Genomic DNA, 12,191 nt, shown 5'->3' with positions numbered 1-12,191 from the left:
CGGTTTACCCAGTCTTTGATGACTGGGTGAATCGTGGCCGAGGACGCCTCACCTTCCGTCTGGTGCAGGTGCTGACTGGGCACGGATGCTTCGGAAAGTATCTGCACCGGATAGGAGCTGAGCCGACGACGAGGTGCCACCATTGTGGACACGACCTGGACACGGCGGAGCATACGCTCGCTGTCTGCCCCGCTTGGGAGGTGCAGCGCCGTGTCCTGGTCGCAAAGATAGGACCGGACTTGTCGCTGCCTGGCGTCGTGGCGTCGATGCTTGGCGGTGACGAGTCCTGGAAGGCTATGCTCGACTTCTGCGAGTGCACCATCTCGCAGAAGGAGGCGGCGGGGCGAGTGAGGCAAAGCTCTCCTCACTACGCAGAAACCCGCCGCCGCCGAGCAGGGGGTCGGGACCGGGGTCTCGTCCGTAACCCGGCCCCCTAAGAGCTTCGGGCTCCACCCGTTTTGTGCGGGGAGGAGCTTAGGCGTGGGGCGGCGTGGTAGGTCGCGTTCCCCCGACCGCTCCGGGAGAAGGTGTAGCGCGGCGCTATCAATCGGGCTCTTGGCCCGTCGACCGAGGGAACCGGCGGTCATGTTGCTGGCGGCCGCCGGTCCGGCGTCTGGGGGACGGCGGGATGGATGTAATGTGCTCTGCGTAAACCCTGTCCCGCCGTCTCAATAACTCCGACTGGGTTCCCACCCGGTCCGGGGTAGGGCGCCGGCTGTGAGCGGCAGGAGTTTTTAGTGAGGTTCGACTCCCACATACCCCACCTGCCGTGCGGGTGGGGATCCGGCGATTTTCTCCTGTGGAAAAAAAAAAAAAAAAAAAAAAAAAAAAGTACAAAACTGCGACCGCCTTCGCTGCGTATCGGGATACGCTGTTTATCAAACGTGCGTGACTGCGGTCTACATACATACGAAACGCGCCAGATGTAGAATTGATAAATTCATAATAAGCCGCCTTCGTTTTAATGTGAAATACGAAAATTTTAATATCGGATCACCTTGAAATATGAAATCAGAATTTGATTAATGTTTTGTTACGGCGCAAAGACGTATTCGCAAATTATGAATTTCAAAAATAGAAAAACAATAACGAAAAGTCATCTTAGTACGCTATTAAGAAAATGGTTTTTATAAATCCCAATGAAAATATTTTACTTCGAATCCATTTCATTTTTGACCTCATTTGTGGGTACGGAGAAATTCGGTAATTCCATCGAATACAATATTCGTGACGTGTTCAAATAATAATGTTGACGACACGCGAGATTTCCTTCTCGTCACATCTCACGAGTCTACGAAAAAATCAGTGATAGATATCGGTTTTTTCAATTCAATTCATCACCGTTTGTAAATAGATTTTTTATTCGATAAAACTTATAGATATCATAGAAATTTGTTGATTTAATTTTTATGTACCACAAATATTAATAATAGACTTACATTTTTGATCGTATCTTACGACATAAACATGTGTTGACAAAAAGTCTAAATGACTGTATTAAACAGGGCCTTGAAACTGCTATTCTTTAAGACAAATTTTTTTTTGTATGGAAACTATCGACATCTTGTAGCAGATGCCCCGAAACTTATATGTTGTTAAAGTGAAGGCATTTAATTATTATATAACTAAACACAGAAAAAAATAAAAAAGATACAAGTCTTTATTTCTTATAGACTAATTCATTAAATTTTATCAATTTGTGGTTTCTGAAAATTTACAAAATCCTTCATCAACAATTAAATATAGGATAGTTAATATGTTATTGCCATCTATAGGAGCAATGAGAAAATAATCGAAGCGAAGCCATCTAGTGGCCGAGGTCCGTAAACATTTTTGTTGAGTACTTGAGTTGTTTATCTATAACTCATTTGTGTGTATTATCTATGGTATTAAATGGTCTATATTTCAACATTACATTCCATTAATATGTACAAGAACAAAGCTCATTTCTTGTAAGGTCATGTTTTATTTTTTTATACCCGTCTGCAAAACCCGGTTTCAGTGAGCTAGAAGATTTGTCAAATTCTACACAAAAAATTCCTTCGGTACCAGGCGTCCATAACTTATAAAGAGAAACAGAAAACACATGTGCCTCACACCTCATCTAACCATCCATTTTAGGGGTTCTGGGCTTTTGGTACAATACCGTTGAATTTACAGAAGACTTGATTTAGAATTTGATCGAAATGTTACTTCCGACTTGAATGCTTGAATCCTCCTGCAGCTCGTAAACAAAAATTGTTATGCTTTCACCTCATTCGAGTAGGTTAGCATGTGTTTTTTTTCTACTAATAACCAATAACCACTTAACACCAGATACGCCGCGAGCCCATTCAAGCATCTACGCAATAAACAAATAAATTGTGCGACAGGGGATAAATATCAGAAATAATAGACGCAGAAATTGATAAGATTGTGCAAACTTTCAATAGTATGGACACATTTGCCTTTTTTTTTTTTTTTTGGTCAGGAGGAAATCGCCGGACTTCCGCCCTCCACTGGGGACGGCGGGCGGAGCATGTCGGAGTCGAACCGACTAAAACCTCCTGTCGCTCAACAACCAACGTCCAAACCTCACATGAGACAGAACTCATGAAAAGGCAAAGGGGGGAAAGCGAAGTGATGGACACATTTGCCTAAGCAAAATAAAATTTCCATTGATTACTAGGAGCAGTCTTCACAATATTAGTTTTTAATATATATTTGTCGGAGAAGCCACAATTATTAACACCATTGTCAGACATGGTAGGGATGAATAGGGCGATCGAGAAATATTGAATACACCAATCACGTTTGTTGTCTTAGAACAATTTAGAGATCTTCTCTTGACGTTAGCAAACGAAAACGAATGAAAATTCTTAGGACGGTAGCACCGCTCTTCAAGAAAGCTGGTTGGTAAGTGTGATGGCGTCTATGTGCTTCCATCGGCTAGGCTCTGCCGTAGCACGAAGTTAGCCAAGTTCCAACAATACCGCAATCGTGCTGCCATCTCTCGGGAATCGTGCTCCGTTTCGTTTAGCTACCAAACTAATGACCGTCTCCGACATATTTAAGAAAAATACAAAATAAAGATCTTAAGCACATACGCAATTTTATCAGAAAGAACAGAATCGAATTCTTCAGTCTTAAAATTGCGATGATTATTTTAAGAGTCAGATACTCTCGCCTAATTTTATTGTGGTCAAAGGAATAGAAACGAAAGTGTGTCACATGAAGCAAGGTAAACGACGCCATATAAAGTACGCTGATGTCGGGTTATTTTGCTTTTTTGCAAACAGATTGCTTGGGATCGCCACGCAGCATTGGTTTGGGATTGAATTCAACAATACAGAAATTCGTTTACTCATTTGTGTGGTACATACCTCGTTTTGATGGTTCCCTTCGAATCGTAAAACATAGCTTTAACAAAATCGGTTGTCTGTAAAGTCGATTTACTGACGATAGTTGAACGTGACAACGTCATAAGAAAGTAATGATGGAATGGTTTCATTTTTCAATTATCGCAATTATCGTTGCTATAAACAATTGACACCACATTCACTTTTCACTGAACTTCATACTTGATGAAAACATGTAAATGTATTATTGTATAGCAGCTGTCCAAGCGGATGTATCGCTCACTCATGTAAGAGAGAGACAGATGTCGAACGCTGCCGAACGCGGAGGCTGATTGTGCCTCTTTGTCGCTCGTTGCGCGCTCTCGCTTGCACTTCAAGACTTAAATGGAACGCCTCAATGAGTCATGTTCATTCTCGCACACGACTCGGTCGTGCGCGGACGTGCTTTCCGATCCGTGGCCCGCTTGCGAGCTGCGTCTCTGAACTCACAGTTGTGCTCGACAGTGTAGTGACCGTGAATACATCGTGCTTACAATTCGGTAGTGCGGACGTGCCGATCCGTTGGTCGCTTGCGATTTGCGTCTCGGAGTCCATTTTTGTGCGCTAAAATATTGTAACCGCGAACCCACCCTTTACCAACTGTCTTTTTCAAGACAAAACCAATCGCTACGATCAGGCTTCCTGTGGCACTCACAGGCTAGCGATTTCCTAACCCTTCCCAAAACAACAGTCTTTTTCAAGACTAGACCCCCGCTCGCGATTCTGCCTGCTGTAGCATTATACAGCCCGAGCGGGTTCCTTTCCTTTTCCCCGCCGATTGCCGTTTTCACGGCATAGGCATTCCCCCCCCCTGCTCCTTGCTGTCCTGCAGCACAGGGGGGTTACAAATCCTATCCGGGGCCTCGCCTTTCGGCGAGTTCAACAAAAGTCCCGGGGCCGCCCCCCCCGGGCAAGAAGACAATGGAAGACAGTGAAAGTGCTAGTGATATTGTCGGGTTCCTTCGGGATAGGTACCCGTCAATTAGGGCCGAGTATCTCGAATTTAGGGCCTCTCGTGGCAATCCCTCCCCCCCCCGCGTCCGTCGCCGCGTATCTCAAACGTGCCTCGGAGGCACGCCGCGCGCCCCCCGCCGCCGCGTCAAGTTCGAGCGCACGTTCCAACGATGCGACTCACATAGCGCCTAACGCTACCCCCACCCCCGCGCCCGCGTCGATTACGTCATCGCGCGCTTCGTCCGTCGCGACCTCGATCGTTTCGAGTTCAGGCTCCGATACCGAATCGGAGATGGATTTCGAATCCGCGTCAAGCCCTCAGCCTGGAACTTCGGATGGGTTCCAAACCGTAACGCGCGGCAAAAAGCGTACTCGCGCCGTGGAGTCCCGGAGCTCCACGACGAAGCAAACTAAATCCGCGACCGCCTCCCGCCCGCAGGTAGTCGTGACACCGGAGTCGGACTCCGCTCGCCGCGTAACCCCGCCGCCGCGTCCCAAGCCCGCGCCCGCTCCTAAAGTAGCTGCCCCGCCCCCGCTGATACTTCAAGAGAAAACAGCGTGGAATCGCGTGTCCCAGGCCCTTCAGGCCAACAAAATTAATTACACCCATGCGCGTAACGTCGCGCATGGGATTCAGATAAAGGTCGCAACGCCGGGCGACCATAGGGCCCTCTCTTCATACCTCCGAAAGGAGAACATAGGTTTTCACACCTATGCTCTTCAGGAGGACCGCGAGCTCCGCGTAGTGATACGCGGAGTCCCCAAGGAGTTAGACATCGATTACATAAAGGAGGATCTGACCGCTCAGTCCCTCCCGTTAGTTAGCGTGCACCGGATGCACAGTGGGCGGGGCAAGCAGCCCTACAACATGATCCTGGTAGCTCTAGAACCCACCCCGGAGGCCAAAAAGAAGATCGCATGTCTCACGACAATTTGCGGCCTATCCGGGATCTCAATCGAAGCCCCCCATAAACGTGGTACTCCCGGGCAGTGCTACAGATGCCAGCTTTACGGCCACTCGGCTCGTAATTGCCACGCGCGCCCCCGCTGCGTAAAGTGCCTCGGCGATCACGCCACATTAGATTGCTCGCGAGTTAGGGAAACCGCGACCGAACCTCCAAGCTGTGTCCTATGCCTTAAGCAAGGGCACCCCGCGAACTACCGTGGATGCCCTAGGGCTCCGCGTAAACGTCCGACCCACCCAGCCCCCCGAACCGTCGGCCCAAAGACTTCGGCGCCTTCAGTGCCGAAACCCGCCTTCGTGCCGGCTGCAGTTCCCACGGTCTCGGCGTGGAAAAAACCGCTGCCGTATACGAAGGCGGGAACGCAAACCGCACCCCCGCCCCCGCTCGCGACACGCCCCGCGCCCCAGCCCCTGCTCGCACCTCGCCCCGCGCCCGCGTACCGTCCCCCGCAACCCTCTGCCGCCAACGACTTCGCGCTCGTGCGCGACTTCGTCACTGCGGTCAACTTCGACCGTCTGCGATCGTTCGCAGACGCTATCCGTAGGTCGGTGACCACCGAACAGCGGCTCGCGGCCGCGTTCGACCACATGGACGTATACGAGTCCGTGCCCCGCACTTTGTAAATCTTTACCGGTAACCAATGGCGCAAAAAGGTAGAGAAAAACCGTATTCCCTTACGTTAGCATTCTACAATGCTAACGGACTCGCGCGGCAACGCGATCAAATTTTCGAATTCCTCCGCGACAATCTTATAGATATCTTGTTAGTGCAGGAGACCTGTCTGAAGCCCTCGCGTCGCGACCCGAAAGTCGCGAACTACGTCATGGTTAGGAATGACAGACTCACCGCCTCCAAAGGCGGGACTGCCATTTACTATAGACGGGCCCTGCACGTTGTCCCTCTCGATACTCCCTCGCTCTTAAATATCGAGGCGTCAGTGTGCCGTATCTCGCTGACGGGACACCAGCCGATCGTCATCGCATCCGTTTATCTCCCCCCGGACAAGCCCCTCCTGAGCAGCAGTGACATCGAGTCACTGTTCGGCATGGGAGACTCCGTCATCCTGGCAGGCGATTTAAATTGCCACCACACTAGGTGGAACTGCCATCGTACAAACGTTAACGGTAGGCGTCTCGACGCGTTTATAGACGACCTCACCTTTGAAATAGTCGGTCCCCCAACTCCAACATGTTATCCGTATAACATCGCGCTCCGTCCGAGCACTATAGACCTGGCATTGCTTAGGAACGTAACTCTGCGCTTGCGTTCCATCGAAGCAATGTCAGAGCTCGACTCAGACCACCGACCTGTCGTTATGCAGCTCGGTCGCCCTCACAACCCAGTCACTGTTACGAGGACCATGGTGGATTGGAATAAGCTGGGCACGTGCCTAGCCGACGCCGCTCCGCCAATCCTCCCTTGCGGCCCGGATTCGAATCCATCCCCGAGGACACCGTCGAATCCATAAACATCATTACCGATCACATCTCTTCCGCGATCATTAGATCTTCAAAAGAAGTCGATGTGGAGGACAGCTTCCACCGCATCAGACTGTCCCCCGATCTTAGGAATCTCTTAAGAGTTAGGAACGCGGCAATCCGGGCCTACGATCGTCTTCCCACGCATTCAAACCGGATTCAGATGCGTCGTCTACAACGCGAAGTCCGCTCCCGCTTAAGCGACGCGCGTAACGATAATTGGCATAGTTATCTAGAACAACTCGCGCCCTCCCACCAAGCATACTGGCGACTAGCTAGGACTCTCAAATCCGAAACTACCGCTACTATGCCTCCCCTCATACGCCCTTCAGGCCAACCACCGGCATTCGATGACGATGACAAGGCTGAGCTGCTGGCCGATGCACTGCAAGAGCAGTGCACCACCAGCACTCAACACGCGGACCCCGAACACACCGAGTTAGTCGACAGGGAGGTCGAGCGCAGAGCTTCCCTGCCGCCCTCGGACGCGTTACCCCCCATTGCCACTGACGAAGTTAGAGACGCGATCCACAACCTCCAACCTAGGAAGGCACCCGGCTCCGACGGCATCCACAACCGCGCGCTAAAACTCTTGCCAGTCCAACTGATAGCAATGTTGGCTACAATTTTAAATGCCGCTATGACGCACTGCATCTTTCCCGCGGTGTGGAAAGAAGCGGACGTTATCGGTATACATAAGCCGGGCAAACCGACAAACGAAACTTCTAGTTACCGTCCGATTAGTCTCCTCTCGACGATAGGAAAAATTTACGAACGGCTCCTTAGGAAACGCCTCTGGGATTTTGTTACCGCGAACAAAATTCTCATAGACGAACAGTTCGGATTCCGCTCTAAACACTCGTGCGTACAACAAGTGCACCGCCTCACGGAGCACATTCTGATAGGACTAAATAGGCGTAAACAAATCCTGACCGGCGCCCTCTTCTTCGACATCGCGAAGGCGTTCGACAAAGTCTGGCACAACGGTTTAATTTACAAACTGTACAACATGGGAGTGCCAGACAGACTCGTGCTCATCATACGAGACTTCTTGTCGAACCGTTCGTTTCGATATCGAGTAGACGGAACTCGTTCTCGTCCCCGTCAACTGACCGCCGGAGTCCCGCAAGGCTCCGCGCTCTCTCCGTTATTATTTAGTTTGTATATCAATGATATACCCCGGTCTCCGGAGACCCATCTAGCGCTCTTCGCCGATGACACGGCTATCTACTACTCGTGTAGGAAGATGTCGCTGCTTCATCGGCGACTCCAGATCGCAGTAGCCACCATGGGACAGTGGTTCCGGAAGTGGCGAATAGACATCAACCCCACGAAAAGTGCAGCGGTGCTCTTCAAAAGGGGTCGCCCTCCGAACATCACTTCGAGCATCCCACTCCGTAGTAGGCGCGCAAACACCTCCGCCGTTAGTCCCATCACTCTCTTTGGCCAGCCCATACCGTGGGTCTCGAAGGTCAAATATCTAGGCGTCACCCTCGACAGAGGGATGACATTCCGTCCCCATATAAAAACGGTACGCGACCGCGCCGCGTTTATTCTAGGACGACTCTATCCAATGCTTTGTAGTCGAAGCAAACTGTCCCTCCGTAATAAGGTAACTCTCTACAAAACTTGTATACGCCCCGTCATGACGTATGCAAGCGTAGTGTTCGCTCACGTAGCCCGCACCCACTTGAAATCCCTTTATTTTATTCAATCCCGATTCTGCAGGATAGCCGTCGGAGCACCATGGTTCCTGAGGAACGTGGATCTTCACGATGACCCGGAGCTCGACTCAGTTAGTAAGTACCTACAGTCGGCATCGCTGCGCCATTTTGAGAAGGCGGCACGACATGAGAACCCTCTCATCGTAGCCGCTGGAAACTACATACCCGACCCAGTAGACCGAATGGTAAACCGTCGACGTCGCCCAATGCACGTCATTAAGGATCCTCCTGATCCATTAACGGTACTTTTAGGCACCACAAGCACCGGTCACCGTCCTCGTCGAACCCGTCGCTTGCGACGAAGGGCTCGACGAGCGAACTAACCCATAGACACAGCCCACTGAGTTTCTCGCCGGATCTTCTCAGTGGGTCGCGTTTCCGATCCGGTGGTAGATTCTGCGAAGCACTGCTCTTGCTAGGGTCAGTGTTAGCAACTCTCCGGTTGAGCCCCGCGAGCTCACCTACTAACGTTAGGGCGAAGCTGAAATAGCCTCCCAAGGCTATCAGCATAGGTAGGAAATAAAAATAAAAAAAAGAGTCATGTTTTTTCGTGCGTGCAGCCGGCTCCATCGAATTATAAGATGTTGACACGTCAAAAATGTCGACAATAATTCGTTAATTTTGGAAACAACGTGGGACCAGCATTTTGTTGAAATGGTTTGGAAATTCTATTAATACCTAATAATATTGTTCCGCTACAATTAAATGGTGCTCGTGAACTAAGCTGATTTCTGCGTATTCAAAATTCGTTAATTCACTATTGATTTGACCGTTGTCTGTTGGTTTAAGTCATATATTTTTTTATCAGTCCAGATCCCAAAATACTGACTCGTAATCAAAGTTGTATAAGAATAACTGGTAACCTTCCTTCCAGACAGGAATAATTTTTGGCTTTGTGGAAGAAAAACACAGGAAAGGGGTTTCAACCTGTGTAATTCCATAATATACACTAAGTTTTCTCGGAAGGTAGGACTTGGCAGGGGCCTAGAGAAAAAAGATAGAATAACAAAGCGAAGATACTATTTTTTACCATATTCTTTAAGTAGTGCCTGGGCAAACAATAGCGATACCTCGATACTTGAAATATTTTGTGTCGTAGTGTACTATTATTACGTAAAGACGTGGGAGTTGTGATAGTCGCCATGATGCCGCTGTCACTCAGACATATTCCTTAATTAATAGCCGGATATCCTTTACCGGATATCCTTTACCGGATATCCTTTTACCAATTAAATATACTATCAGAGGCATTTGCTATAATGAGATTTTGAAAAAACAAAACGTACGAAGAAAAAACAAAAGGCTGCCTTTCAAGAGATATATCGCAACGAATACTAATTGAAAAGGAGAAAATATCGCGTGTACGAGTGAAAAATGATAATCCGGCTCGGAGATAGGGTCTGACGAATGAGCCGGATATCCCGGGTGCAGGATTGTGTTTATTGTCTACATCATGGAAGCTAATACATTAAGTTACCGAGCAGTAAAATGCTGTCCTCATGAAGACAACTTAGTCGATGAGGCCTGTGTAGAATATGTTATGCAATGGTAGGTGATTGATAAGATGTTTCATATATCAATGAATTCCAGTTACCCAAATATGAACATAGTTGATAGCTTTACCTACGATTGACCTTAAGGTATTAAGATAAGTGCCGTAAGTAGATATCAAAAAGTCTTAAACATGAACAAGATCATTGAATTAGATAGTGATGATATTCAAATGTAGACAAATGATACCTTGGTTGTGAGTATCCATGAAAACTGTAAAATATTCAATAGGTAGAAAAAATAAAATTAAGGTAGTTCTAGTCCTACAACTAGTTTTGATGATGACTACCCATGAAAGTTGAAAAAAATACTATAAGGTCATTTAAATAAAAAACTATTCAAATTTTAAGAGAAAAAGTACTTCGAAACAGCCAGTCCTTCGCTTTGGTAATATCGAAATTCCAAATAATAACTAAATTCACGTTAATATAATAAAAAGTTGTAGTTATGTATCTGCTACTACTTACCAGTGATTTTTAATTCTCTCAATATTTATCAAATGAGAGATATTTCCATTATTTATAGTCAATATACAAAACTGCGTGAAGTTATCTAGAATCTGTCATAATAACCATCTACTGAACTGGATAAACAAAAAATAGATTGGATAATATTGTAAAAGACCGCTAGTCACGAACGTTAAATTTGTGAACATAATCTAATAAAACTTATACTCGTTTACTAGCAAACCTCAACTTTTTTTTTTATTGCTTAGATGGTTGGACGAGCTCACAGCCCACCTGGTGCTAAGTGGTTACTGGAGCCTATAGACATCTACAACGTAGATGCGCCACCCACCTTGAGATGTAAGTTCTAAGGTCTCAGTATAGTTACAACGGCTGCCCCACCCTTCAAACCGAAACGCATTACTGCTTCACGGCAGAAATAGGCAGGGCGGTGGTACCCACCCGCGTATATGATATATACCTATTTATTTATTAACTATTTCACCCATTTCAAAATCTATGTTCATATACATACTATTCTGGCATTATTTCGAGCTTGTATTAGCATTGTAAGAATGACAAAAACAAAATCCTCTTAAATTCGTCGGACCAGTCTTAAAATTTCGCTCAAACTGCCACAATATTTTCCATCTCTCCACAATATTGCGTTCCCTAGAGAATTTTAAGGCTGTATTTCTTCGGAACTCACAATGACGCTTGAAATATGAATCATTGAGTTTCCACGGACAAAACCGGCGAGAATTTGTTGAATCTTCATTAGATGTATAACTTTTTGGTGGTAGAACTAAAATGTTTCAGTAAAACTTGCTGCTGTTGCGTTCAATTTAAAGGTCTTACGACTCTTTCTTTTTAGTAATAAAGCTCTGTATTTGCTTAGCAATAGTATTTGTTTACATTATTTAAAGATTCTCATTCCACATTTTCTCAATAAACTCTGACAATTTTTTCACTTATGCACATTTAAAGTGAACCAAAAAATCCTGAAAGACGCAAATCACTAAACAATGATTTTACTTGTAACATTACGACCAATTTCCTCGTAAATAAAGATTATCATCATTTTAAATTGGCATTTTGTTATGCTTGCAACAACACATTTATAATAATGAATTCTTCGGCTATTCAACTTATCTCAAACCGTTCATATGATATTATGTTCAAAGCATCACTTGCACTGAATTCAAATATGATTATTTCGACACGTGCAATGCAATGAATAAGAAGTATATACAGTGATTAGTTGTTATTTAGTGTAGTAGAGTGAGTTTTGGAACAAAGTTCCTTATGGGACGATGCGGATGGGTACCCTAATCGGGAAAAAACGTCCGTAACGTAAGATTTTTATTAGTAATGCACACAGTGTACGACTTAACTTTGAAATAACGTACAAAAAATAACATATTTTTTTATCATTCGTTGACCACGATCTCAGAGCGTTCGTTTGCGCAACATACTAACTCTTATGCAAACAACCGTGAATGAAGTATACCACAATAAGTTCGCACGTTACCGAATTACCGTGGGTTGTTGCGAAACCTCCAGTTTTATTTTCTTTATACCTCGAATAGAACTTAAAATTAATATTTTTATAATAAGGAACATCGTTCCTATTCGGTGTCCCACGACACCACACATATTTTTTTTTAATAAAGATTTTGGTGTCATAGTTAAAATC

The 12,191-nt window shown here is 46.3% G+C and overlaps 1 protein-coding gene across 4 annotated transcripts in view; it reads left to right on the top strand.

The window, feature by feature from the left end:
- The window catches only part of LOC114243933 (uncharacterized), a 463,932-nt gene that overhangs the window by 287,197 nt on the left and 164,544 nt on the right, over positions 1 to 12,191 (top strand). The window lies entirely within an intron of this gene.

This window comes from Bombyx mandarina, chromosome 25 (assembly GCF_030267445.1).
Source record: "Bombyx mandarina strain Sakado chromosome 25, ASM3026744v2".
Taxonomy (NCBI): Eukaryota; Metazoa; Arthropoda; class Insecta; order Lepidoptera; family Bombycidae; genus Bombyx; species Bombyx mandarina.
This window is presented reverse-complemented; position numbering and strand designations above follow the sequence as displayed.